This window comes from Saimiri boliviensis, chromosome 19 (assembly GCF_048565385.1).
Source record: "Saimiri boliviensis isolate mSaiBol1 chromosome 19, mSaiBol1.pri, whole genome shotgun sequence".
NCBI classification, from domain to species: Eukaryota; Metazoa; Chordata; class Mammalia; order Primates; family Cebidae; genus Saimiri; species Saimiri boliviensis.
This window is the reverse complement of record NC_133467.1, coordinates 35,197,051-35,224,803: the sequence shown is the minus strand read 5'-3', so window position 1 is coordinate 35,224,803 and position 27,753 is coordinate 35,197,051. Positions and strand designations below refer to the sequence as shown.

The 27,753-nt window shown below is 44.4% G+C and overlaps 1 protein-coding gene, 1 non-coding gene and 1 pseudogene across 4 annotated transcripts in view; 2 read left to right on the top strand and 1 right to left on the bottom strand.

Annotated features, from left to right (window-relative positions):
* The window catches only part of ASH1L (ASH1 like histone lysine methyltransferase), a 211,600-nt gene extending 195,749 nt beyond the window's left edge, over positions 1 to 15,851 (bottom strand). For 2 of the 3 annotated variants that reach the window (XM_074389796.1, XM_010348410.3), the window contains exon 1: positions 15,167 to 15,256. The gene's annotated coding sequence lies outside the window, so the exon portion shown is untranslated. Of the gene's footprint in view, positions 1 to 15,166; positions 15,257 to 15,769 lie in introns of those variants that run through there. The other variant, XM_074389797.1, reaches the window with a different exon arrangement.
* On the top strand, positions 15,234 to 20,816 carry LOC141582205 (uncharacterized; annotated as a pseudogene).
* Positions 20,817 to 27,288: 6,472 nt separating this feature from the next.
* LOC120360227 (U6 spliceosomal RNA) lies at positions 27,289 to 27,392 on the top strand. The gene has a single exon (XR_005576804.1). It is a non-coding gene; the product is annotated as a U6 spliceosomal RNA (small nuclear RNA).
* Positions 27,393 to 27,753: the final 361 nt, after the last annotated feature.

The following is a 27,753-nucleotide window of genomic DNA, read 5'->3' as shown; positions in this document are numbered from 1 at the left end:
AAAAATACTAAAAATTAGCTGGGCATGGTGGCACGTGCCTGTAATCCCAGCTACTCAGGAGGCTGAGGCAGGAGAATTGCCTGAACCCAGGAGGCGGAGGTTGCGGTGAGCTGAGATCGCGCCATTGCACTCCAGCCTGGGTAACAAGAGCAAAACTCCGTCTCAAAAAAAAAAAAAAAAGTTCGATTTTTTTTTTTTTTAAGTGACAGGGTCTTGCTATGTTGCCCAGGCTAGTCTCAAATTCCTGTGCTCAAATGATCCTCCCACCTGAGCCTACCACCAAAGTGCTAGGATTATAGGCATGAGCCAGTGCATCCAGCAAGATCTTACACATGTATTCTGGATATTACATGTGTTGACTCATTAAGTCCCCAGATGAAAATCAGATTCTCTTGGGAGGCTGAGGTGGGTGGATCACGAGGTTGAGAGATCAAGACCATCCCGGTCAACATGGTGAAACCCCGTCTCTACTAAAAATACAAAAAATTAGCTGGGCATGGTGGCGCGTGCCTGTAATCCCAGCTACTCAGGAGGCTGAGGCAGAATTGCCTGAACCCAGGAGGCAGAGATTGCGGTCAGCCGAGATCGCGCCATTGCACTCCAGCCTGGGTAACAAGAGCGAAACTCCATCTCAAAAAAAAAAAAAAAATTAAAGAAAGAAAAGAATTTTTAAAAAACCAAACATCCTGCCTCTAAAAAAACTACAAAAATCTGAGTTGGGTAGGTGGCCCACACCTGTAATCCCAGCACTTTGGGAGGCTGAGGCAGAAGAATTACCAGAATCTGGGAGGCAGAGGCTGCAGCCGAGATCGCACCACTGTACTCCATCATGGGCAACAGAGCAAGACTGTCTCAAATAGCAAAAAACAAAAGCCAAAACAAAAACAAACCTACAAAAATTCGTTGAGCATGGTGGTGCATGCCTGTAGTCCCAACTACTTGGGAGGCTAAGGTAGGAAGATCACTTGAATCCAAGAGGTGGAGGCTGCAGTGAGCCAAGATCACACCACTGCACTCCAGCCTGGGTAAAACAACGAGACCCTGACTCAAAAAATAAAACCAAACACAAAAGCCTCGGCTGAAATGAAGTGGGAAATTACAAAACTGGAATTCACATCTCAGAAAAATAAACAGTATGCTAAAAATTGAGAATAAAAATATACGTATACAAATAAGGACATTGCTTATACACACTTCAAAAGTGTATTTTACATATTTTTACCTTCTATAGGAAATACATATGGGGGAGGTAATTTGCTTTGCTGTACAGATTCTTTTTTGGAAATGAATAACTAAAATGATAACAGATATGCATTATTTTCTTGCTACATGGCACACATTATGCTAAGCACATTACAAATATTATCTGACAGAACCCTCCAACTCTATGCTACAAATATTATCATTACTATATCATCATACTGTGCAGTCAAGGAAACCAAAGACCATAAGTATTTTGCTCAAGATTACAGTCAGGGCCGGGCGCGGTGGCTCAAGCCTGTAATCCCAGCACTTTGGGAGGCCGAGGCGGGCGGATCACAAGGTCAAGAGATCAAGACCATCCTGGTCAACATGGTGAAACCCCGTCTCTACTAAAAATACAAAAAATTAGCTGGGCATGGTGGCGCGTGCCTGTAACCCCAGCTACTCAGGAGGCTGAGGCAGGAGAATTGCCTGAACCCAGGGGGCGGAGGTTGCGGTGAGCCGAGATCGCGCCATTGCACTCTAGCCTGGGTAACAAGAGTGAAACTCTGTCTCACAAAAAAAAAAAAAAAAAAAAGATTACAGTCAATAAGTTGGCAAAACTGGGATCTGAGCCTAATCAATCTGATTTCAGAGTCCATGATCTTAATCACTATTTGGGATTTTCAACAAATTGAGGGAAATATACCAATGTAGAGGCTGAGAGATTCATTCATTATTAAGACAACTAATTACACATTTTTAGATCTAGCTAGATACTTATTATAATCAACGCCTGATTAACTAGAATGCTGAGCGGGTTACATTCTAGTAAAAATTTTCTGAGTAACTAAAATATAACCAAATATTTTCTTGATGTTAATCTTCACTAGAAATTACCTTTAACAATATACCTTTTTGTCTAAGAAAAGTATGTTGAACATTTTTTTCATCTTTGATAGATCTCTAATTACAAAAGACAACCTTATATAGCACTGAAGACACAGGAAATCATAAGAGAATGAGTTGAAAATTAACTGATCCAAATTACACTGCATTCATCCTGCTGTGTCATATTTTCATTGTATGAAAATATGTTTGTATTTTCATATGTCTGCAGATGATCTCCCTCTACATAGAATGCCCTCTCCACATGTGACTATCTCATGCTTATCCTTTAAAGCCTGGCTGGCTCTTTCCATTTGTAGGAAACTGCCCTAACCTTTCCTTTCTCACAACTGATTTGGTAATTTCTCCACCCTGGACAAAAATATTACACAGTAGGTATTGTAGTATCTTTGTTAACATGGAAAAATGTATTACATAGTATTACTGCAATATGTTTGTTAACATGTTCCTATTAGAATTTTTTTTTTTTTTTTTTTTTTTTTTGTCGGGTGCGGTGGTTCAAGCCTGTAATCCCAGCACTTTGGGAGGCCTAGGTGGGTGGATCACGAGGTCGAGAGATCGAGACCATCCTGGTCAACATGGTGAAACCCCGTCTCTACTAAAAATACAAAAAATTAGCTGGGCATGGTGGTGCGTGCCTGTAATCCCAGGAGGATTCCCAGGGAATCCCAGCCTCCCACTCAGGAGGCTGAGGCAGGAGAAACTGCCTGAACCCAGGAGGCAGAGGTTGCGGTGAGCCGAGATTGCGCCATTGCACACTCCAGCCTGGGTAACAAGAGCGAAACTTCGTCTCACTCTGTCACCTAGGCTGGAGTGCAATGGCAAGATCTTGGCTCACGGCAACCTCCACCCTCCAGGTTCAAGCGATTCTCCTGGCTGAGCCTCCCAAGTAGCTGGGAATACAGGCATGCACCACCACGCCCAGCTAATTTTTATATTTTTAGTAGAAATGGGGTTTCACCATGTTGGCCAGGCTGGTCTCAAACTCCTGATCTCATGATCCACCTGCCTTAGCCTCCCAAAGGGCTGGGATTACAGGCATGAGTCACTGTACCCCGCCTGAATTTTTTTTTTCTTTAGAGACAGAATCTCACTCTGTCACACAGGCTGGAGTACAGCAGTGTGATTACAGCTTAGTGCAGCCTTGATCTTCCAGGCTCAAGTGATCCTCTCACTTCAGCCACCCAAGTAGCAGGGACCACAGGCGCACGCCACAATACTTGGCGAACTTTTTATTTTTTTTTAATTTTTATTTATTTATTTTTGAGACAGAATTTCACTCTTGCTGCCTAGGTTTTTTAATATTTATTTACTTATTTATTTATAAGACAGAGTTTCACTCTTGCTGCCCAGGCTGGAGTGCAATGGCCTGATTTTGGCTCTCCACAACCTCCGCCTCCCGGGTTCAAGCAATTCTCCTGACTTAGCCTCCCGAGTAGCTGGGATTATAGGCATATGCCACCATGCCCAGATAATTCTGTATTTTTGGCAGAGACAGGGTTTCTCCATGTTGGTCAGGCTGGTCTCGACTCCCAACCTCAGGTGATCCACCTGCCTCGGCCTCCCAAAGTGCTGGTATTAAAGGCGCGAGCCACCACACCCAGTCTGAATTTTTTATTCTTTTAGAAACTAGGTCTCCGTATGTTGCCCAGGCTGGTCTTGAACTCCTGTGTTCAAACAATCCTTCTGCCTCGCCCACTCCCCGGCCCCAACAGAGCTAGGATTACAAGTGTGAGCCACTGCACCCAGCTAACTCAAAAACATCTAAAAAAAAAAAAAAAAATACCGTATGCCTTTTCCCTACACCTAAGCACAGAAATGGATATGGTGGAAGCACTGGAAAAATGTTAGTCAGTGGAAATAGGAATGAATGAATACAAAACAAATAAATGAATGGCTTGTTAAAGTGAACTAAACTCAGCCAGCTGTGGTGGCTCACGCCTATAATCCCAGCACTTAGGGAGGCCAAGGCAGGCGGATCACCTGAAAGTCAGGAGTTCAAGACCAGCCTGGCCAACATGGTGAAATCCCATCTCTACCACATCTCTATTTATGTAAAAATACAATTAGCTGGGCATGGTGACATGCACCGGTAGTTCCAGCTACTCAGGAGGCTTCACTTCACAAGACAATCACTTGAACCCAGGAGGAAGAGTTGCAGTAAGCCGAAATCATGCCACTGCACTCCAGCCTTAGGGACAGACTCCGTCTCAAAAATAAAAAAAAATTAAACTCTGACCTACAGTTAATTCATTTTCTTCCTGTTAAAATTAAACACACCAGGTGCAGTGGCTCACACCTGTAATGCCAGCATTTTGGGAGACTGATGTAGGCGGATCACTTGAGGTCAGGAGTTCAGGATCAGCCTGGTCAACATAGTGAAACCCGGTCTCTACTAAAAATACAAAAATTGGCTGGTCATGGTGGCGTGCACCTGTAGTCCCAGCTACTCAGGAGGCTGAGGCAAGAGAATCACTTGAATCCAGCAGGCAGAGATTGCAGTGAGCCAAGACAGAGCCACTGCACTCCAGCCTGAGCAACAAAGCAAGACTCTATTTCAAAAAAAAAAAAAAAAAAAAACCACAAACACATATACACAAATAAAATTAACTTAAATCTCTAACTCACTGTGGTTTAAAAAATGACTGCTCTTTGATCTTCTGCACCTAAACTTTAACTTCAGAACCTGTGTTATCATTTAGTTAGGTGAACTCCCTACTTATGTGACATATGTATCCTCCAGCCTTCTTTGAAGACCTTTATACAATAATAATGTTTACCCAGTAATCACTTCACATGACTGATTAATGACCCCCGCCCCACACCATTTTCTCAAATATCAAGAGTTATCCTGGGCCGGGCGCGGTGGCTCAAGCCTGTAATCCCAGCACTTTGGGAGGCCGAGGCGGGTGGATCACGAGGTCGAGAGATCAAGACCATCCTGGTCAACATGGTGAAACCCCGTCTCCAATAAAAATACAAAAAATTAGCTGGGCATGGTGGCGCATGCCTGTAATCCCAGCTACTCAGGAGGCTGAGGCAGGAGAATTGCTTGAACCCAGGAGGCGGAGGTTGCGGTGAGCTGAGATCGCTTCATTGCACTCCAGCCTGGGTAACAAGAGCGAAACTCTTGTCGCAAAAAAAAAAAAAAAGAGTTATCAGTTTCTTCTTTCTTTTTTTTTAAAGATGGGGTTTCACCATGATGGACAGGCTGGTCTTGAACTCCTGGATCAGGTGATCCACCCACCTCAGCCTCCCAAAGTGCTAGGATTACAGGCGTGAGCCACCTGGCCTGGCTCATCAGTTTCTTCTTTCAAATACAATCTTTTAAATTCTCTCCATTCAACTCCCTAAGCTTACATCAGCAAATATTTAAACTCTGGAGCTTTCACTTTCAGCAGTGCTGAATTTAAGAAACCTAAAGGAATGTGTCCTCCACATTTTAAAAAATGCCATTTATACCAAGAAACCATGATATAACTACTGTATCATCTAATACACTGTCTTCCTACAGTCTTAGGGCAAATAAAACTGTTTGAATGAGAAGAGTCAGATATGTTATCAAGTAGGGAAAACAGATTGAACAAAAGGTATAACCAGAAAATTAAGTCAAAGATTCATGATTTATTTACCGTGGGACTATTACATAAGACATAACAAAAGATAAGTGATGAAACTTTCACTATTGATGAAACTCACATTCATCTGAGTTATAACTATCAGTCTTCTATAGCAGGGAAAAATGTTTCTAAATGCTACTTTATTAGCAATCACTTTAAATCTCTATAGCCTAATTCAGCTTCATAACTTAATTGTAAATTTACTTCCTTTTTTTTTTTTAATCTTTAATTCATCTAGAGTCATACTTCCTTTTTCTACAATGTTTGTACTTACCATGATAACCACACTCTGTGACATGGTTCACATTTCGGTATGCAACATACGCAATGGTATGAACTTTCAATTTTACAGAGAATGCCTACAATTAGAATTTCAAAGTTTAAAACAATGTGCATTTCATTCTCTTCAACAGCATGTTGATTTTATACCAGTTTCAGCTCCTGTTCAATATCACCAGGGCCATTTGATTTCTTTGTGATGACTGGATCCCACTAGAAAATCTAGGAACTAAAAACTAGAAAACTTTTTTTAGCATCTTGTCGCTATGACTATAAAACTGTAAGAAACCCTTTCTCTCTTGTGCATTTGAAAAAAGCTGATAATCTATTCCAAATAACATAGGAGCTGCTCTAAATGTTCAATGCAAACATCAAAAAGCAATGTTGTGAACTATTTACCTCATTTCTTCTTAGCTTGCAAAGGGAATTCCCTACTGACAAGTAATATGGATTAGAAGTAGATGGTATAAGCAGTTTAGTTCCAGCTATGATCAGATACTTTAAAAGTTACGTAAACCTAACAGTGAAGAAATAATTCCTCATTTAACAGTAAAAAGAATGTAAATAAGTATTTATGGACAAAATTATATAACATCTGAAAGATTTGCTTAAAATAAGCAAGAAGAGAAGGAGGGACAGAGGCTAGCAGATATGGAAACTGTGTGGTAACTGTGTTGATACCTGTTGAAGCCAGATGTTGAATACATGAGGGCTCATTGTGCTATTCTCTTCATTTTTACAAATGTTTGCAATTTGCCACATTTAAAAAAATAAGAAGCTCACTAAACACTGTGGCTCACATTTCTCAGCACTTTGGGAGGCCAAGACAGGAGGACCGCTTGAGCCCAACAGTTCAAGACCATCCTGGGTAACATAGTAAGACCCCACCTGTTCGTAAAATTTAAAAATTAATCGGATGTGGTGGTGCACACGTGTGGTCCCAAACACTGAGTGGCTAAAGCAGGAGGATCATCTGAGCCTGGGAATTCAAGTACAGTCTGGAAAACATAGTCAAATCCCATCTCTAAAAAATTAGAAATAAAAATATTTTTAAATGAACAAAATTGCCCAGGTGTGGTGGCTCATGCCTATAATTCCAACAATTTGGGAGTCTGAAGAGGGAGGACTGCTTGAGCCCTGAAGTTCCAGACCAGTGTGGGCAACACAGTGAGATTCCACTCCATCTCTATAAAATTAAAAATCAGGCAGGCACGATGGCATGTGCCTGTAATCCTAATTACTTGGGACAATGGAAGGATTGCTTGAGCCCAAGAGGTTGAGCATGCAGTAAGTTATGCTCATACAATGGCACTCTAGCCTGGGTAACACAGTAAGACCCTGTTTCAAAAAAAAAATTTTTTTAATTAAATGGAAGTATATAACCTTGTCATCAACTTGTGTATATCTGAGGGCAAATGATTGAAGACTATGAAAAGTAAATAAAATACTACAATAAAAATTTCATAGATTTCCAAACATGAAAACTTAGATGTTCAATGAAGGAAATACAACTCTGAAATAGCAATAAGATTATTGGTTAAATTTCTGCCATCACTGGGTGGATCACGAGGTCAAGAAATCAAGACCATCCTGGTCAACATGGTGAAACCCCGTCTCTACTAAAAATAGAAAAAATTAGCTGGGCATCGTGGCGCATGCCTGTAATCCCAGCTACTCAGGAGGCTGAGGCAGGAGAATTGCCTGAACCCAGGAGGCGGAGGTTGTGGTGAGCCGAGATCACGCCATGGCACTCCAGCCTGGGTAACGAGAGCAAAACTCTGTGTCAAAAAAAAAAAAAAAAAAAAATTAAAAAAAATTTCTGCCATCACTAGAAACCATTATTTTTAAATTAATTTTGATAAATATCACATTCTGCCAATTACAGCCCTGATGAGGCAATCACTAAAAAAGCAATTTCTAAAATATGAAATATAAGATTGACGGTTATTAACTATGATGATAAGTAATAAGGAAGAAAATCTAGCCTCTTCATATACAATAAGATATAAATGAAAAAACACAACTAATTTTAAGGAAAACGATAACAGAAACTAGCAGCAAACCTCAAAACAAAACAAAAATGAACTAGTTGCATTCTAATCTCTTGTGGCACCCAGGTTTAAAATATTACATGCTGCTGAAAAGGCTGGCCTAAGCAGATCTCACAGTAGTTTACGGTGAGGCTGAACAGTACCTTTAAAAGACTCAGATCAGGCTGGGCACAGTGGCTCATGCCTGTAATCCCAGCACTTTGGAGGCAGAGGTAGGCAGATCACGAGGTCAGGAATTCAAGACCAGCCTGGCCAACGTGGTGAAACCCATCCCTACCAAAAATACAAAAATTAGCCAGGCATGGTGGCACACACCTGTAATCCCAGCTACTCGGGAGGCTGAGGCAGGAGACTAGCTTGAAACCAGAAGACGGAGATTGCAGCAAGCCAACATGATGCCACTACACTCCAGCCTGGGCAACAAGCGCAAAACTGTCTCAAAAAAAAAAAAAAAAAAAAAGACTCAAAACAATACACATAACTAAAATAGGAATACAATTTTTTTTTTCCAAGTACAATTTCCATTTTATTTTTCTCCAGAGAATAGTTGTCTTCAATCTTTTACTCAGCTCCTTACATGGGTTTTGGTGGCAGTCGTGGGGCAGCACCCACAGGTCTAAATTGGGGTGAGGGTGTTCGGTCCTTGCAGGCTGCACGAGATCGATTCCTGACTACTTTGCTGTGAATTGCACAACTCGCACAGTAATGTAGCTTCATACAGAGCTTGGGTACAAAATTATTTTAAATGGAGACCACCACCACCAGTTTTACACACAAGGTAAGACTTCACTGTGTGCTTCCACATCATCTTGGGCAGAAATGAAGATGACCAATTCTCTATTAATAAGGCATGGAGGAAGACTCAGAATAAAGACTCAAGTGGAATTGCTAATACTATAAAGACACAGTACCTAGCAAGTTATTAACAAGTGATGTACCAGGCGCAGTGGCTCACACCTGTAATCCCAGCACTTTGGGAGGCCAAGATGGGCAGATCACCTGAGCTCAGGAGTTGAGACCTGCCTGACCAATATGATGAAATCCCACCACTATTAAAAATACAAAAAAATTAGCCAGGCATGGTGGCACACACCTGTAATCCCTGCTACTGGGGAGGCTGAGGCAGGAGATCACTTGAACCTGGGAGACAGAGGTTGCAGCAAGCTGATATGAAGCCACTGCACTAAAGCCTGGGTGAAAAGAGCGAAACTCCATCTTAAATTAAAAGAAAAAGTGATGCGCTGTATTCTATTTCAGGATACAATTCAAGAGTAGAACATGAAAATCATTTTCCTTTTTTTAAAGAAACAGTGTTTCACACTATTGCCCAGGCTGCAGTGGAGTAGTGCCAACATATCTCACAGCAGCCTCAAACTCCTGGGTCACAGAATTCCCCTGTCTCAGCCTCTTGAGAAGCCAGGACTACAGGCATTCATGTTAATTTTTTAACTTTCTGTAGAAATGGGGTCTTCCTATGTTGCCCAGGTGGTATCAAACTCCTGGGCACAAGTCCTGGATCAGCCTTCCAAAGCACTGGGATTATAGGCATGAGCCACTATGGCAGTCCCCTTTTTCTATTACTTATTTATTTATTTTGAATCAAAGTCTCACCCTGTCACCCAGACTGGCCTGCAGTGGTGGATCTTTGCTCACTGCAACCTCTGCCTCCTGGGTTCAAGTGATTCTCCTGCCTCAGTCTCCCCAAGTAACTGGGACTACAGGCATGCACCACCACAACTGGCTAATTATTGTGCTTTTAGTAGAGACAGGGTTTTGCCACGTTTGCCAGGCTAGTCTCAAACTCCTGACCTCAGGTGATCCACTCACTTCAGCCTCCCAAAGTACTGAGATTAACGGGTATAAGCCACCACGTCTAGCCTCTCTTTTTCCATTCTTGATCCTTAAAAATCCTGATTCAGGGCCAGGCGTGGTGGCTCCTGCCTATAATCCCAGCACTTTGGGAGGCAGAGGCGGGTAAATCACCTGAGGTCAGGAGTTTGAGACTAGCCTGACCAACATAGTGAAACCCCATCTCTACTAAAAATACAGGAAATTACCAGAGCATGGTAGTAGGCGCCTATAATCCCAGCTACTCAGGAGGCTGAGGCAAGAGAATCACTTGAACCTGGAAAGCACAGGTTGTGGTAAGCCGAACTGCACCACTGCACTCCAGCCTGGGTGACAGGGTGAGACTCTGTCTCAAAAAAAAAAAAAAAAAAAGGCTGGGTGCAGTAGCTCACGCCTGTAATCCCAGCACTTTGAGAGGTCGAGGCAGGTGGATCACCTGAGGTCAGGAGTTCAAGACCAGCCTGACCAATATAGACAAACCCCGTCTCTACTAAAAATACAAAAAATACAAATAACCTCCTGATTCAGCTGAACCGGTGGCTCACACCAGTAATCCCAGCACTTTGGGAGGCCAAGGTGGGTAGATCACCTGAGGTCAGGAGTTTGAGACCAGCCTGACCAACATGGAGAAACCTTGTCTCTACTAAAAATGGAAAATTAGCCAGGCATGGTGGCACGCTCCTGTAATCCCAGCTACTAGGGAGGCTGAGACAGGAGAATCACTTGAACCCAGGAGGTGGAGGTTGCAGTTAATCAAGGTCGCACCATTGCACTCCAGCCTGGGCAACAGGCAAGATGCCATCTCAAAAAAACAAAATAGCCAGGTGTGGTGGCAGACACCTGTAATCCCAGCTAATAGGTAGGCTGAGGTAGGAGAATCGCTTGAACCCACAAGACAAAGGTTGCAGTGAGCCAAAATCATGCCACTGCACCCTAGTCCGGGCAAAAGAGAAAACACCGTCTCAAAAAAAAAAAAAAAGAAGATAATCCTGAATCATATTTTGTGGTTATTAGAAGCATTTAAAAAATATTGTTAGGTATCTGATAAACACAAGAACCTATATATAGGCCAAACGTGGTGGCTCATGCCTGTAATTCTACCACATTGGAGGCCATACAAAAGTGTTACTTGAGGCTAGGCGTTCAAGACCACCCTGGTCAACATACCAAGACCCCACCTCTATTAAAATAAAAAATAGCCGGGCGCGGTGGCTCAAGCCTGTAATCCCAGCACTTTGGGAGGCCGAGGCGGGTGGATCACGAGGTCAAGAGATCGAGACCATACTGGTCAACATAGTGAAACCCCGTCTCTACCAAAAATACAAAAAAATTAGCTGGGCATGGTGGCGTGTACCTGTAATCCCAGCTACTCAGGAGGCTGAGGCAGGAGAATTGCCCGAACCCAGGAGGCGGAGGTTGTGGTGAGCCGAGATCGCGCCATTGCACTCCAGCCTGGGTAACAAGAGTGAAACTCCGTCTCAAAAATAAAAATAAAAATAAAAAACTAGGCCGGGCATGGTGGCTCAAGCCTGTAATCCCAGCACTTTGGGAGGCCGAGGCGGGTGGATCACGAGGTCAAGAGATCGAGACCAACCTGGTCAACATGGTGAAACCCCGTCTCTACTAAAAATACAAAAAATTAGCTGGGCATGGTGGTGCGTGCCTATAATCCCAGCTACTCAGGAGGCTGAGGCAGGAGAATTGCCTGAACCCAGGAGGCGGAGGTTGCGGTGAGCCGAGATCGCGCCATTGCACTCCAGCCTGGGTAACAAGAGCGAAACTCCGTCTCAAAAAAAAATAAAATAAAATAAAATAAAATAAAATAAAATAAAATAAAAAACTAAAAAATAATTTAAAAAAATAAAAAATTAAATAAATAATATAAAGTATATACATATACATTCGCAAATACATATACACAATACACAAGTATCACATGCATGTTATGAAAAAAACACCATAAACCCACTACACATTAAAAATTGAAAAAGAATATTAAACATTTTACAAACTGACATGACATTCTTATACAAGGGCTATGCCAATAGAGAGAAAAGACCACCAGACCATTTTTCCTAAGACCACTACACCATACCATCTCACTGAATCCTGTAATCTGTGCTATTAAAACATCTTTTTATATTTCTTGTCCTTTTAAAAGTACACCAGATATTTTTAATTTCCAACACTAAATTAATGGGCAGTCTGTCAAATGCCTACTGGGTTTTATACCAGAAGGGTTTTCTAGATGTATGTATACGCAGAAATGACATCAAAACTTTTTTTTTTTGGTGGGGAGATGGAGTCTCACTCTGACGCCCAGGCTGGAGTGCAGCAGTAGTTCAATCTTGGCTCACTGCCACCTCCGCCTCCTAGGTTCAAGTGATTCTCCTGCCCCACCCTCCCGAGTAGCTGGGATTACAGGTGACCATCACCACGCTCAGTTAATTTTTGTATGTTCAGTAGAGACCAGGTTCCACCATGTTGGCCAGGCTGCTCTCAAACTCCTGACCTCAGGTGATCCGCCTGCCTCGGCCTCCCAAAGTGCTGGGATTACAGGCATGAGCTACCTCCCCTGGCTGACAGTAAAACCTTTTTACATAAATGTACTACAAAAATATATCCCCAAACAAGGTAAGGAATATAAATGATTTTTGCCTTCTTTTCAAATCAATAGTTCCTTTATACAAAAACACCAGATGATACAAAACACATTTTTTTCAAGTACAAAGTTGCATATGGAGTGTAAACACTTCATGCTCACTCAAGAAATAAGTACTGGCAAAAACTCTTTGCAATTGGGTAACAAAATTTCACCTTCTAGGAATATGTTTCCCTCTTCCTTGTTCTTTTGAGAGCTGCCACCACGTCACAATTCACAGATTCAATTGAATTAGCATCTCTTCAAGCATGGAGGCCATATATTATTCATTTCTGTGTCTCCTGCATAGGATTAACTCAGCGTGTTTGTTGTAACTAAGCTAAACTCCAAGACAAAAGCTTCAAACCACCTCAGGCCCAGTTCAAAACTGAAAAAAAGATGAACCCATTTCTCAGAGTTTGGGAACAAAAATATACTGACAAAAAACAAAGCTATAGATACTTGTGCTACATGATATTTCACTATCACCAAATTCAAAGTAGTTTACTAACACTGCAGAAACAAGTTTGCAGACGATAAAAAGAATAAATGAAAACACATGGATGCTAAAGTTCTCCTGTCAACATGTTCAAATATTATCATAGACTCCTTCACCTTAAACTCATACTAACATCCTCACCCCCAAACAATGAAAACGAAAGGCTTTCAAATGAGACCTAAATACAAATTGGCTGTATTTCATCACAGTTTAAGTCCCTAAAATCATATACATAAATCACATGATCGTGCTTATGTTCATCTTCTAACTTGAGGGTCCAGTGTCTTTCAACAATCAGATTCTCAGAAGTGACTCCCCAAAAAACTCTAAGAACCACTAATCTATCTAGCCCATCAAGAAACATTCCATTTTCCCGAAGAATACAGTTAGGTTGGCTTAGTTCATGCATTCTTCCCTCACATTCATAGATGGGATTCTTACTATGTATCAGTATTTCAATTCCTTCAGCCCAGCCAAAAAGTTTCAACATCCACAGGCACACATATCAACAATTCCCAGATCCCCATAACAGTTTTCTGGTTTTAATTCCACACTGTTTCACTCAACTTAATACTCACCACTGTCAAAACAACTCCCTTCATATTTGCACCCAGACTACATACAGAGACACCTTGATTATCCTCACCTCAAGGCATGACCATTTATTGAACAGGCAGTCAACAAATATTTGTTGAATGAATGAAAAAGGATCCTTCCTCCCACAGATTTCAAGTTAAGCTCTCAGCACCCATGCAGCTACTCTCCTACAAGTAAAGCTGTGAAAGCCTTCTCTCCCTCAAACATACAAGCTCAAGTGTCAGAAATGCTCTGCTTTCTCCATAAACACAAAATGATATAGTCATGGATATGCATTTAACACAGGTCAGACTGGGCAAGGAAGTCTACGTTCCACATCCATATCTGACACAGTCAGTCTCCTCCAAATACAATCCAACCAGTCATATGTGTTCCTATCTTTCCAAAACTCGGATTTGCAGAAGTAGTCAAAATATAGGAGTTACAGTCCCAACTCTGTCACCAATTTAACATGTGGCCTTGGAGAAGTCCTTTCCTAATGCCTAAATTTCCTATTTTGTAAAACAAGACAGCATCTATCCTACCATCTTCACAGAGATTTAGTATCACAAAGTAACTGAAAGAGTTTTCTTACAATATTGTAGCCTATTACTCTAAACTATTACTGTAAACCCGGGACAACAAATAAGGCCACCGATTCTTTACAGCTTTGTAGCAATTATTCTATTAAAGATATTTTGGGCCTTCACATTTACACGACTCACTCTAACCAAAGACACAAACTCTTCTTAAGCCCACTACTGGCTATGCCAAGTTTCTTCCCTCCCTGACCCCACAGACACATGCTGTATAGAACACTGCCATTACCGCTCTTTCCCAACAAGTAACTAGAGGCTCCCAATCCCTAAAATACACACACATATCAACCTGCAAGGATTCTGCCAACATTTATTCAAGAAATAAGCTAATTTATAGGGGAACGCCATTACACTTATACAAATAAAGGCAAACTCTTCCGGAAACACTTTCCATCCTCGCACACACACTCAAACACAGCCGCTACACAGTAACAGACCATCTGTCCTCTGGACCAAAAACATCTCTTTCCATGTACAAACTAACCAGCGACATTTATTAAACTCGCAACACTGAGATCATCCCGTCGTTCCCACGTACCGTTCACGCGGCAGGGACACCGCAGACCTTGTCGTACAGGTCAACTCCCCTCTCAAGATCGTGTCCTCGAACACGCTTATCCTTTAACTAAACACACACAGACCGGACTACGGGGGAGGCTCCGATCATGCCTTACAAACACAAACTACCCCGTCAGGGGCACAGCGACTCCGCCTCCACTCGCTTACTTTCCAGCCCCCTCCCCGGAGCCGGGAGTCCGCCTGTCAGGGACACCCCTTCACCCCGCCTGGAGGGACTTCCCGGTAGGCTCAGGAACCCCCTCCCTGCTCGCCCTTCCCCCATCTCCACCACGGCTCTCCCGGAGGTCCAGGTCCGGGAGATGACAGTGGCTCCCAGGAAGCCCAGGATTCCATCGCTGAGAGTGTGCTTAGGCCCCAAGGCCCGCCCAGACCGTTCTACTCACCGTGTCGGAGGCCCAGGCCGACGGCGATGAGAGTGCAGGGAAGTGGGGAAGAGGGGGTGGCCGCCAGGCTCCCGGGTCCACGGCGGATTGCTCCCGCTTGTCAGGAGGCGGCCGGCGGGTGAGCGGACTGGCGGAAATGCGAGAGAGGAGAAGGGAAAGGTGGAGGGCTAAAGGGGGCAAACTGAGGGGAGGCGGGTCCCGCAACCGAGACTGGAATCGTCTCCCCCTCCGCAAAGCGAACCCAAAATGGCGGCGGGAGCGGCGGCGGCGGCGGCAGCAGAGCGGCGGCAGCGGCGGCGGCAGCTCCTCCGGAGGGAGGGAGCGAAGGGCGCCTCGCGCCCCCCCACCTCCCACTCCTCCCTCCTCGCGTTCTTCCCCACCGTCCCCCACTCCGCCCGACTCTGGCCGCGTAGCGCGCACGCCTGCCCGCACGCGTACGGGTGTCTCCCGGCTCGTCGCTGGCTGCTCCCACCAACCACCACCTTCGGCCGCCCCGCGCGCCAGCCAGCCCGTACGCGCCCACCCAGGGACACCTCCTCGCGCGGCCCCCCACTCCCCCTCAGGCCCTGTCAAGACGGCTCCGGCGCAGGCCCTCACGCGTACCTTCAGCGGCGCGAGCCCAAGCCTCCTCCTCCTCCTCCACCTCCTCTTCTCTCCTCCCCCCCTTCCCCGCCCCCACGGCCACCAACCGCCGCCACTGCTGCTGCCGCCGCCGCCGCCGCCGCCAGGCCCCCCCACCGTCCGCCCCTCGCGCGTGCGCCTCCCACAATCCCCCCCGCGAGACTGTTCCATTCCTGTCAGCTGCAGGGGCAGGAGAGGGAGGGACAGGCAAAGCGGCTCGGGCTTGCCGTTTGACTGGAATTGCCAGGGTGATGGGCCGAGCCCCAAGACAACCTACCTCCCTTGACTCGTCGCCGCGGCGGTACGGGTCACCTCCCGCTCCTCCTCTCGGGACCGCGGCTAGCCGGTCAAGGGCTGCCTAGCGCCCCTCTGCCGGCCGGCGGTTGGAGGCCGCGGCGGCTGCGCGTTGAGTCGTTTCCTGCCGGACTGCTCGAGCCTTCTTCGCAGTCGCAAGACTGGCGCCTAGGAGCCGACCCTGGGCGGTGTGTGCCGGTTGCCTTGTCGGAAGAACTAGTCCTCGACTCACGGTGAGGGAATGGACCGGCGCGGGGTTGTACCGCTGAGAGAAAGGAGCGGGACTCCGAACTTCCCGGAGGTAGGGAGTGAGGTCAGTAGGACCGGTGCGCCTCCCGGGGGGATTCCTCCGGGGCGCTGAGTTGCCAGCCTGGGACCCGAGGAAGATCGGCGTGGTGGTCCGCTTTTTGTTGTTGTTAACTCGGCTCGGATTTCTCGATTTTCACACCTTTGCCCATATGCAATGTTTGCCTTTGACGCTCCCCATGGATGGTACTTCTTCAGCCTCGTTAGACAGCCTGATGATAGACGATGAAGAATCCATGTGCTTCTCATTCAGTTCTGGACTCAGTTTCCCTTGTCTTCCCCCACCAAGTTGTTTTTCTTAGTTCCTTATCAAAAAGTGTAGATGAAAATTAGGCAACTGCAAACACGCCTCCAGGGTTGGTGTGTGAAATAATTAAGATAATATATGTAAAGTGGAATTAGCTCCTAGGCATAGGGAAAGTGCAGAGAATTGCGGTGTTGTCATTTACAGTTCTGTTGATGTCGATAAGGTTTGTGGTTGTAATTGGTAGTTTGTGTTCTGTTCCTCCAAGTCGTTAATAAAACAAAGCAGGCCGGGCGCGGTGGCTCAAGCCTGTAATCCCAGCACTTTGGGAGGCCGAGGCGGGTGGATCACGAGGTCGAGAGATCGAGACCAACCTGGTCAACATGGTGAAACCCCGTCTCTACTAAAAATACAAAAAATTAGCTGGGCATGGTGGCTCGTGCCTGTAATCCCAGCTACGCAGGAGGCTGAGGCAGGAGAATTGCCTGAACCCAGGAGGCGGAGGTTGCGGTGAGCCGAGATCTCGCCATTGCACTCCAGCCTGGGTAACAAGAGCGAAACTCCGTCTCAAAAAAAAAAATAAATAAAAAATAAAACAAAGCAAAAACAGGCCTGTTAGGTTTCTGTGGCTACTGAATATTTGTTTCTCAAAACACTTGACTGATATTTGATAACTGAATGCAGCAGAAATACGGAGTATTAAAACCCACAGATAATTCCAAAGTTTACTTGATCTAGTAGTTTTTACCTTTACCCAAAGGGTAAAGCAGAATAAATTACGGGAAGCATCTACTTGGGTTTCCCTTTCCTTCACTTTTGTGGACTCCTGGAGATCCAGGAAATAATTCAGAAATTTACTGTTCTAGATTGCTGTCCAAAGCCCATGCAAGGCCAGATGAAGTGGCTCACACCTGCAATCCCAACACTTTGGGAGGCCAAGGAGGGCAGATAACCTGAGGTCAGGAGTTCGAGACCAGCCTGGCCAACATGGTGAAACATCGTCTCTACTAAAAATACAAAAATTAGTCAGGTGTGGTGGCGGGCCCTGTAGTCTGAGCTACTCAGGAGGCTGAGGCAGGAGAATCACTTGAACACAGGAGGTGGAGGTTGCAGTGAGCTGAGATCACGGCATTGCACTCCAGCCTCCTGAGTAGCTGGGATTACAGGGCCCGCCACGATGCCTGACTAATTTTGTATGTTTAGTAGAAATGATGTTTCATAATGTTGGCCAGGCTGGTCTTGAACTCTAGACCTTGTGATCCGCCCACCTCTGCCTCCCAAAGTGCTGGGATTATGGGCTTGAACCTACGTGTTTTGTTTCTTTAAGGTAAACAGAAAAGCAGCCTTCATTACCTCATTGTCTATTTTCCTAACCAAGTCCACACACTTTCATGGAGCCTACTTGGGTTGACTAATCTTTCCTTAGTTGCTTCATGCATGCAAATGTATTACACTAGCAACAACTTTTTTTGAGAGCAGGGACTATGTCTACTATTTCATTTACATAAAACATCATAGGCAAGTGCAAAGCAAATCACAGAAATATTGAAATGAGACCGGGTACGGTGGCTCACGCCTGTAATCCCAGCGAATTAGGCTATTGCACTCCAGCCTGGCTGACAAGAGCAAAACTCCATCTCAAAAAAAGAAAAAGAAGAAGATGAAAAAATATTGAAATGAATGTTAGATACTTAAAATACCAGAAGAGAAAGAGAATTAGCATTTGTGAACTACTGTGCCAGGAGAATGTGTATTCCTGTTTAATCCTTATGATGAGCAACACTTTGAGATAGATAATCTTACCCTCATTTTGCAGAAGAGAAGCCTGAGGCCCAGAGAAGTCCAGTAACGATATTTAGACTCTAGTTTGCCTGTGTCTTAAAAACCTAATTTTTTTCGCTATGCCACATTGTCTTCATAATAAAATTTCTCATCAGCATCATAATTGCTGTGCTTCAAAGAAAAAAATACCTTTAATGGAATTTCACTACACCATTGTACAGGGAGAGTTACTTACATATAGTCTCTGTGTTCAAGTAACTTTCAGTAACTACACTGATTAATTTGTCAGCTACCTATAATCAAATGAGACAGGATTCTGTTCTTTTGTGTATGCCACAGAGCCTACCAGAGACTCAAATATATTAAGTGCTCAATAAAATGACCTCACTGGCCGAGCACGGTGGCACGTGCCTGTAGTCCCAGCTATTCAGGAGGCTGAGGCCAGAGGATCTCTTGAGTCTAGGAGTTCTGGGCTGTAGTGCGCTATGTCAATCGGGTGTCTGCACTAAGTTTGGCATCAATATGGTGACCTCCTGGGAGCGAGGGACCACCAGGTTGCCTAAGGAGGGGTGAATCGGCCCAGGTCGGAAACGGAGTAAGTCAAAACTCCCATGCTGATGAGTAGTGGGATCTCACCTGTGACTAGCCACTGCACTCCAGCCTGGGCAACATAGCGAGACCCTGTCTCTTAAAAAAAAAAAGACCTCACTGAATGAACAAACCCTGAATTGTTTGAACCAACAAAGATAGAATAATGGTTTCTCCAAGAATATCCACTTCTTAATCCCTGAAACCTGTAAATATGATATATTACATGACAAGAGAAAACTCAGGATTCAGAGGGAATTAAGGTTGCTATCAGCTGACATTAAACTAGAGAGATTATCCAGGAGTGAGCTCTCCGCAGTGGCCCTCTTCAGTTGTACTTCTGTAGCTGCCCATGCTTGTGTTCCTTTTTAGAAAGGCAGTAGCTGAAAAGCACTTAATCTTCCAGCACCACAGAAATCCTGTCGAATCCTCCTTTCTTCACATTGGAGTACTTGCCATAATACCTGTAGAACCTCTGAATGTTCCAACAGTGCCTTTTTGTGTAAGATCACGCATTAATATCCAGTTTGGCAGTTCCACTAGTTTGACATCCAGGAGTTTCTTCTTCGCTGATACAGCTGACTCTATCTTGAGGTCCTGGTCTGATATAAACTTTTTTTTTTTTTTCCTCTAACATGGATCATAGGAAACAAGATATAACCTTTTAAAATAAGGTTTCAGGCTGGGTGCAGTGGCTCACGCCTATAATCCCAACACTTTGGACAACTGAGGCAGGAGGCTTGAGGCTAGGAGTTCAAGACCAGCCTGGTCAACATAGCAAGGACCCATCTCTACAAAAAAGAAAAATTAGCTGGGCCATGGTGGGCTGTCTAGGCGTTTGAGGCTACCGGGACCAATGATCACACTATTGCATTCCAGCCTTGGCGAGAGAGTGAGGCCCTGTCTCTAAAATATGAAATGAAATAAGGTTAAAATAGTAAAATTTTTTTTTTTTAATTTCTTTTTTTGGAGACCTGCTCTCACTATGTTGCCTAGGCTGGAGAGTAGCTCCTGTACTTGAGGGTGCCTACCACTGCCTCAGCCTCCTTGGTAGCTGGGACTACAGTTATGTGAGAACTTGTTTTTGTTTTTGTTTTAAGATAAAATTTACTAAAGTATGGTCAGGAGTTTTGACTTTACATTTGATGAGTTACGGTAAATGCTGTGTAATCATAAGAGTTTTTTTCTTTGCAGAGTCTCTCGTGCTCTATCACCCAGGTTGCAGTGCAGTGGAGTGATCTCAGCTCACTGCAACCTTGGCCTCCTGGGTTCAAGCAATTCTCTCACCTCAGCCTCCCGAGTAGCTGGGACTACAGGCATGCTTCACCACACCCATCTAATTTGACTAATTTTTGTATTTTTAGGAGAGATGAGGTTTTGTCACGTTGGCCAGGCTGGTCTTGAGCTCCTGGCCTCAAGTGATCAGCCCATCTCAGCCTCCCAAAGTGCTGGGGTTACAGGTGTGAGCCACTGCACCTGGCCAAGTCCTTTAAAAAATTGGCTGGGCCGGGCGCAGTGGCGCAAGCCTGTAATCCTAGCACTTTGGGAGGCCAAGGCGGGTGGATCACAAGGTCAAGAGATCGAGACCATTCTGGTCAGCAAGGTGAAACCCCGTCTCTACTAAAAATACAAAAAAAAATTAGCTGGGCATGGTGGCGCATGCCTGTAGTCCCAGCTACTCAGGAGGCTGAGGCAGGAGAATTGCTTGAACCCAGGAGGCGGAGGTTGTGGTGAGCCGAGATCGCGCCATTGCACTCCAGCCTGGGTAACAAGCAAAACTCCATCTCAAAAAAAAAAAAAAAGAAAGAAAAGAAACCTGTCAGATACAGCCTGGAGTCCAATTTGCTGAAGAGTATCTAGAATATCTGCTACCGTAAGAAGCACTCATAGTCCCTTCCATAGTAGTTTAAGTTTTAAATTGCCCACTGTTCTGAGTAGCGTGATAAAATTTTGCACCACCCTGTCCTGATGTGAATCAACATAACCACACTGTATGTGCCACCCATCTGTTGGTCATTGACATCATCTGCTTTTGACATCCGACTGTGAACATCAGCATGACTCAGTGATTTAGGATGACCCAGAACAGATGATCCCCCTTCTTAGGCATAGTCAGAAAGTCTGTAGTAGCTGAATACTACATCACAATGCTAAGTCATTCACTTTATCTCATCTTGTAAGCATTTTGTCATCTCACATCAACACAAGAAGGGTAAGCTCAATACAATGAGATATTTTTAAGAAAAAGAGAGACCACATTCACATAACTTTTATATAGTGTATTGTTATAGTTGTTCTGTTTTCTTATTGGTTATTGTTCATTTCTTGCTGTGCCAAATTTATAAGATAAACGATTATAGGTATACACCTATAGGAAAAAACTGTGTGTCTGTGTTTGTGTGTGTATTTATTTATGTAGTGATCAGTCCTCTGTATGGTTTCAGGACCCTGGGAGTCCTGCAGTGGATTTCCCAAGGATAAGGGGAGACTACTGTATTTCATTCCTTCTCGCTTCCTCTGTTGCAGAAGACCTAATGCACTTTTAAAACTGGGGAGCTTTGGCCGGGCGAGATGGCTCACACCTGTAATCCCAGCACCTTGGGAGGCCAAGGCGGGCTGATCACGAGGTCAAGAGATCAAGACCATGCTGGCCAACACGGTGAAACCCCGTCTCTACTAAAAATACAAAAAAATTAGCCAGGCATGGTGGCACGCACCTGTGGTGCCAGCTACCCAGGAGACATAGGCGGAAGAATCACTTGAACCCAGGAGGCATGGGTTGCAGTGAGCCAGGATTGCGCCACTGCACTCCAGCCTGATGACAGAGCAAGACTCCGTCTCAAAAAAAAAAAAAAAAAAAAAGTAAAAATTTGGCCAGGCATGGTGGCTCACACCTGTCATCCCAGCATTTTGGGATTCCGAGGCAGGCAGATCGTGAGGTCAGGAGATCATCCTGGCCAACATGGTAAAACCCCAACTCTACTAAAAATACGAAAATTAGCATGGCATGGTGGTACGCACCTGTTGTCCCAGCTACTTGGGAGGCTGAGGCAGGAGAATTGCTTAAACCTGGGAGGTGGAGTTTGCATTGAGCCAAGATCCCACCACTGCATGCCAGCCTGTCGACAGAGCAAGACACCATCTCAAATAAAAATTGGCCAGGTGCGATGGCTCTCACCTGTAATCCTAGCACTTTGGGAGGCCGAGGTGGGTGGATTACCTGAGGTCAGTAGTTCATGAACAGCCTGGCCATCATGGTGAAACCCCATCTTTTAAAAAAATAAATAAATAAAAATAAAAATTAGCTGGTCATGGTGGTGCAGCTGTAGTCCAAACTCGTTGAACGTGTGGCCCATGGGCCACACAACCACCCAGGAAGGTTTTAAATAAGGTTCAGCACAAATTCATAAACTTTCTTAAAACTTAAAGAGATTTAGATGGGCGCAGTGGCTCATACCTGTAATCCCCACACTTGAGGAGGCTGAGGCGGGTAGATCACCAGAGTTTGGGAGTTCAAGACCAGCCTGACCAACATGAAGAAACCCTGTCTCCAAATAAATAAATAAATAAAAATAAACATTATGAGACTTTGTGTGTGTGTGTGTGATTTCATTGTTGTTATTTTCAGCTCATCAGCTCTCATTAGAGTGTTTTATGTGTGGTTTGAGACAATTCTTCCAATGTGGCCCAGGAAAGCCAAAAGATTAGATACCCCTGCTGTAGTCCAAGCTCCTCAGAAGACTGAAGGGAGAGGATCGCTTGAGCCCCAGAGTTCAAGACTGCAGTGAGCAATGATAGCACCACTGCGCTCAAGCCGTGGAGACTGCAAGAGACACTATCTTAAACAAAACAAAAACTTTAGAGCTTAGAGAAGTTAGCACTGTTGAAGTCTGTGATAATGAGTAAGTTTCAAAACTACTTTTATTGTTTGGTTTTTGAGACAGTCTTGCTCTGTTGCCAGGCTGGAGTGCAGTGGCATGATCTTGGCTCACTGCAACCTCTGCCCCTGGGCTCAAGCAATTCCCTGCCTCAGCCTCCCAAGTAGTTGGGATTACAGGTGCATGCCACCACACCTGGCTAGTTTTCATATTTTTAGTAGAGACAGGGTTTCACCATGTTGGCCAGGATGGTCTCGATCTCTGGACCTCGTGATCCCACCCACCTCAGCCTCCCAAAGTGCTGGGATTATAGGCTTGAGCCACTGCACCTGGCCACGCCTGGCTAATTAGTCTTTGTGAACCAAACTTTTTCTATGGGACTCGGGATTTAGGACAGTCTTTCTCAACCTCAGCACTGTTGACATTTGGGGATGGATCATTCTTTGTTGTGGGGTACTTTCCTGTGCATTTTAGAACACTTAGCAACATACCTGGCCTCTAATCTTTATTATTTCTTTTTTTTTTTTCCCAAATCCACAGCTGACCTGAACCTGGCTTCTAATCACTAGATGCCAGTAGCATTCTCCCTCTCGTCCCTCAGTTGTGACAACCAAACACCTCCAACCATTCATTGCCAAATGTTAGGGGAGGGAACAAAAATCCACCTGGTAGAGAACTACTAATTTATAGAGAAAGAATTGCTGATCCTAGGCCAGGTGCGGTGGCTCACACCTGTAATCCCAGCACTTTGGGAGGCCAAGGCGGGCAGATCATGAGGTCAGAAGATCAAGACCATTCAGGCCAACATGGTGAAACCTTGTCTCTACTAAAATACAAAAAATTAGCCAGATGTAGTGGCACCCGCCTGTAGTCCCAGGAGGCTGAGGCAGGGGAATCGCTTGAACCCAGGCAGCAGAGGTTGCAGTGAGCCGAGATTGTGCTAATGCGCTCCAGCTGGGTGACAGAGCAAGACTCTGTCTCAAAAAAAAATTACTAATCGTGAGGAATCAGTCTGTGTTTCGTAGAAAAGAGTCATGGCAGACTAATACATCCTTCTTGTTAAAATTCCTAGAATTGCTGGGCTCGGTGGCTCATGCCTATAATCCCAACATTTTGGGAGGCTGAGGCAGGTGGATCATGAGGTCAGGAGTTAAAGACCAGCCTAGAATGGTAGAGTGAAATAATTCCATTATTGGTATCACGTCCTCATTAAAGTTAGATGTTTGATAATCTCGCACAGTGGCTTTTTGAAGAAATGTATAGTAAATGATTAATTGGTTGAATAACCAAACCCAAAGGCTACATGTTAGCAAAATGAGTTGAAGTTCCTTTAACTGTCAACATCCAGGCAGTGGTTGTCACTCTTGGCTGCACATTGGAATGAGCTGGGGAGTGTTAAAAATATTGATGTCTGGGTCCCACTATCAGAGACTGATTTAACTGATCTGAGGCATTCCTTGGGTATCAGAATTTTTAAGCTCTACCCAGGTCGACCAAGCACAGTGGCTCATTCCTATAATCCCAGCATTCTGAGAAGCCAAAGTGTGTGAATCACTTGAGCCCAGGAGTTGGAGACTAGCCTGGACAATATGGTGACACCCCATCTCAACAAAACACACAAAAATTAGCCAATTGTGGTGGCACATGCCTGTAGTCCAAGCTACTTGGGAGGCTGAAGCCCAAGGATCAAGGTGGAGATTGCAATGAGCCAAGATCATGCCATCACACTGCAGCCTAGGTGACAGAGCAAGACCTTATCTCAAAGAAAAAGACATTAGCAGAAAAGCTTAGGAACTCCAAATAAAGTCTGTAGTTTAGTAAATAGTATTGTTCCAACTTTAATTTCTTAATTTTCATAATTATACTATAGTGTTTATATATATATATATATATATATATATATATATAATATATATATATATATACATAACATTAAGGAAAGCTAGCCAGGCATGGTGGTTCATGCCTGTAATCCCAGCACTTTGAGAGGCTGAGGTGGGCGGATCACAAGATCAGGGGTTCGAGACCAGGCTGACCAACATGGTGAAACCCCATCTCTACTTAAAAATACAAAAATTAGCCAGGCATCGTGGTGCACACCTGTAATTGCAGCTACTTGGGAGGCTGAGACAGGAAAATTGCTTGAACCCAGGAGGCACAGGTTGTGGTGAGCCAAGAGTGTGCCATTGCACTCCAGCCTGGGTAATGGAGTAAGACTCTGTCTCAAAAAAAAATTAAGGAAAGCTGAATGAAGAGTGTAAGAAAGCTCTTTATTACCTTTTCAACTCATCTGTAAGTTTACATTTTTTTGTTTGTTTGCTTTCACATCAGATCTCACTCTGTTGCCCAGCCTGGAGTACAGTGGTACAATCCTAGCTCACTGCAACCTCGAGCTCCTTGACTCAAGGGATCCTCCTGCCTCATCCTCCTGAGCAGCTAGGACTACAGGCACAGGCAACCAGGTCCAGCTAATTTTTTTTTTATTATTAATAGAGATGAGATCTTCCTGGTTGCCCAGGCTGGTCTCAAACTCCTGGTCTCCCAAAGTGCTGGGATTTCAGGCCTGAGCCACTGTGCCCAGCCTCCAGTATCTAATTTTAGAACATTTTTATCACCCCCAAAAGAATCCTATCAGTAGTCACTTTCCATTTCTCCCTCACCTAGCCTCCATCAACCACTAAATAATTACATAATTAATAAGCAGCCAGGCGCAGTGGCTCAAGCCTGTAATCCCAGCACTTTGGGAGGCCGAGGCGGGTGGATCACGAGATCAAGAGATCGAGACCATCCCGGTCAACATAGTGAAACCCCGTCTCTACTAAAAATACAAAAAATTAGGTGGGCATGGTGGCACGTGCCTGTAATCCCAGCTACTCAGGAGGCTGAGGCAGGAGAATTGCCTGAACCCAGGAGGCGGAAGTTGCAGTGAGCCGAGATTGCACCATCGCACTCCAGCCTGGGTAACAAGAGTGAAACTCCGTTTCAAAAAAAAAAAAGAAAAAAAAAATTAATAAGCAAATTCTGGACATTTCATATAATTGAAATCATACTACATGAGGTCTTTTGCAACTAGCTTCTCTTCGTTTTCAAGTTTCATCTACGTTATATTATGCATCAGAACTTTCTTATTGCCAAAATAATATTCCATTGTATGGCTATACCACATTATGTTTATTCATTTATCAGTTGATGGACATGTAAGTTTTTTCCACTTTTTGACTATTATGAATAATACTGCTATGTATATTTGTGTACAAGTTTAGTGTACAACTGTTTCCATTTCTCTATTATACCTGAGAGTGGAATTATAGGTACTGCCAAACTTTTCCAAAGTTGCCTCACTGTTTTCAAATCTCAACAGCAATGTATAAGAACACCAGCAACATATAAGAATACCTCAGCCTCCCAAAGTGCTGAGATTACAGGCATGAGTCACTTTGGGAGTCTGAGGTGGGCAGATCACTTCAGGTCAGGAGTTCAAGATTAGCCTGGACAACATGGTGACACCCCACCTCTACTAAAAATACAAAATTAGCCAGGTGTGGTGGCATACGCCTGTGATCCCAGCTACTAGAGAAGCTGAGGCAGGAGAATTGCTAGAACCCAGGAGGCGGAAGTTGCAGTGAGCCGAGATCCCACCATTGCACTCCAGCCTGGGTAACGAGGGAAATTCCATCTAAAAAAAAAAAAAAAAAAAAAAAAAAAAAAATATATATATATATATATATATATATATATATATATATATATATATAATATCAGTTTATGGCTGGCCATGGTGGCTCACGCCTGTAATCTTACCACTTCTGGAGGCTGAGGCTGAGGTGGGCAGATCACCTGAGGTCAGGATTTCAAGACTAGTCTGTCCAACATGGTGAAACCCCATCTCTACTAAAAACCAAAAATTAGCCAGGCTTGGTGGTGCATGCCTGTAATCTCAGCTACTTAGGAGGCTGAGACAGGAGAATTGCTTGAACCTGGGAGGCAGAGGTTGCAGTGAGCCAAGAATGTGCCACTGTACTCCAGCCTGGGTGACAGAGTGAGACTCTGTCTCAAAAAAAAAAAAAAAAAAAAAGGAATACCAGTTTGGGGCCAGGCACGGTGACTCACGCCTGTAATTCCAGCACTTTGAGAGGCCAAGGCCGACAGATTGCCTGAGCTCAGGAGTTCAAGACTAGTCTGGGCAACATGGTGAAACCTTGTCTCTACTAAAACACAAAAAATTAGCCAGGCATGGTGGTGTGTGCCTGTAGTCCCAGCTACTCCAGAGTCTGAGACAGGAGAATTGCTTGAACCCAGGAGATGGAGGTTGCAGTGAGCTGAGATTGCACCGCTGCACTCCAGCCTGGGTGACAGAGTGAGAGTCTGTCTCAAATAAAAGAAAAAAAGAAAAGAATACCAGTTTTTTTGTGCTTGCTTCAGCAGTACATATACTAACATTGGAACGATATGGAGATTAGCATGGTCCCTGTGCAAAGATGACATGGAAATTCGTACAATGTTCCATATTTTTACTGGATAAGGAAAATGTGATACATCTACACCGTGGAATACTATGCAGCCATAAAAAGAAATGGATCATGTCCTTCCTTTGCAGGGACATGCATGAAGCTAGAAGCCATTATCCTTAGCAAACTAACACAGTAACAGAAAACCAAACACTGCATGTTCTCACTTATAAGTGGGAGCTGAATAATAAGAACACATGGACACAGGGAGGGGAACAACACACACTGGGGACTGTCGTTGTGGGGGGTGGGAGGAGGGAGAGCATTAGGATAAATAGCTATTGCATGCTGAGTTTAATACCTAGGAGATGGGTTGATACGTGCAGCAAACCACAATGGCATAGATTTACCTGTGTAACAAACCTG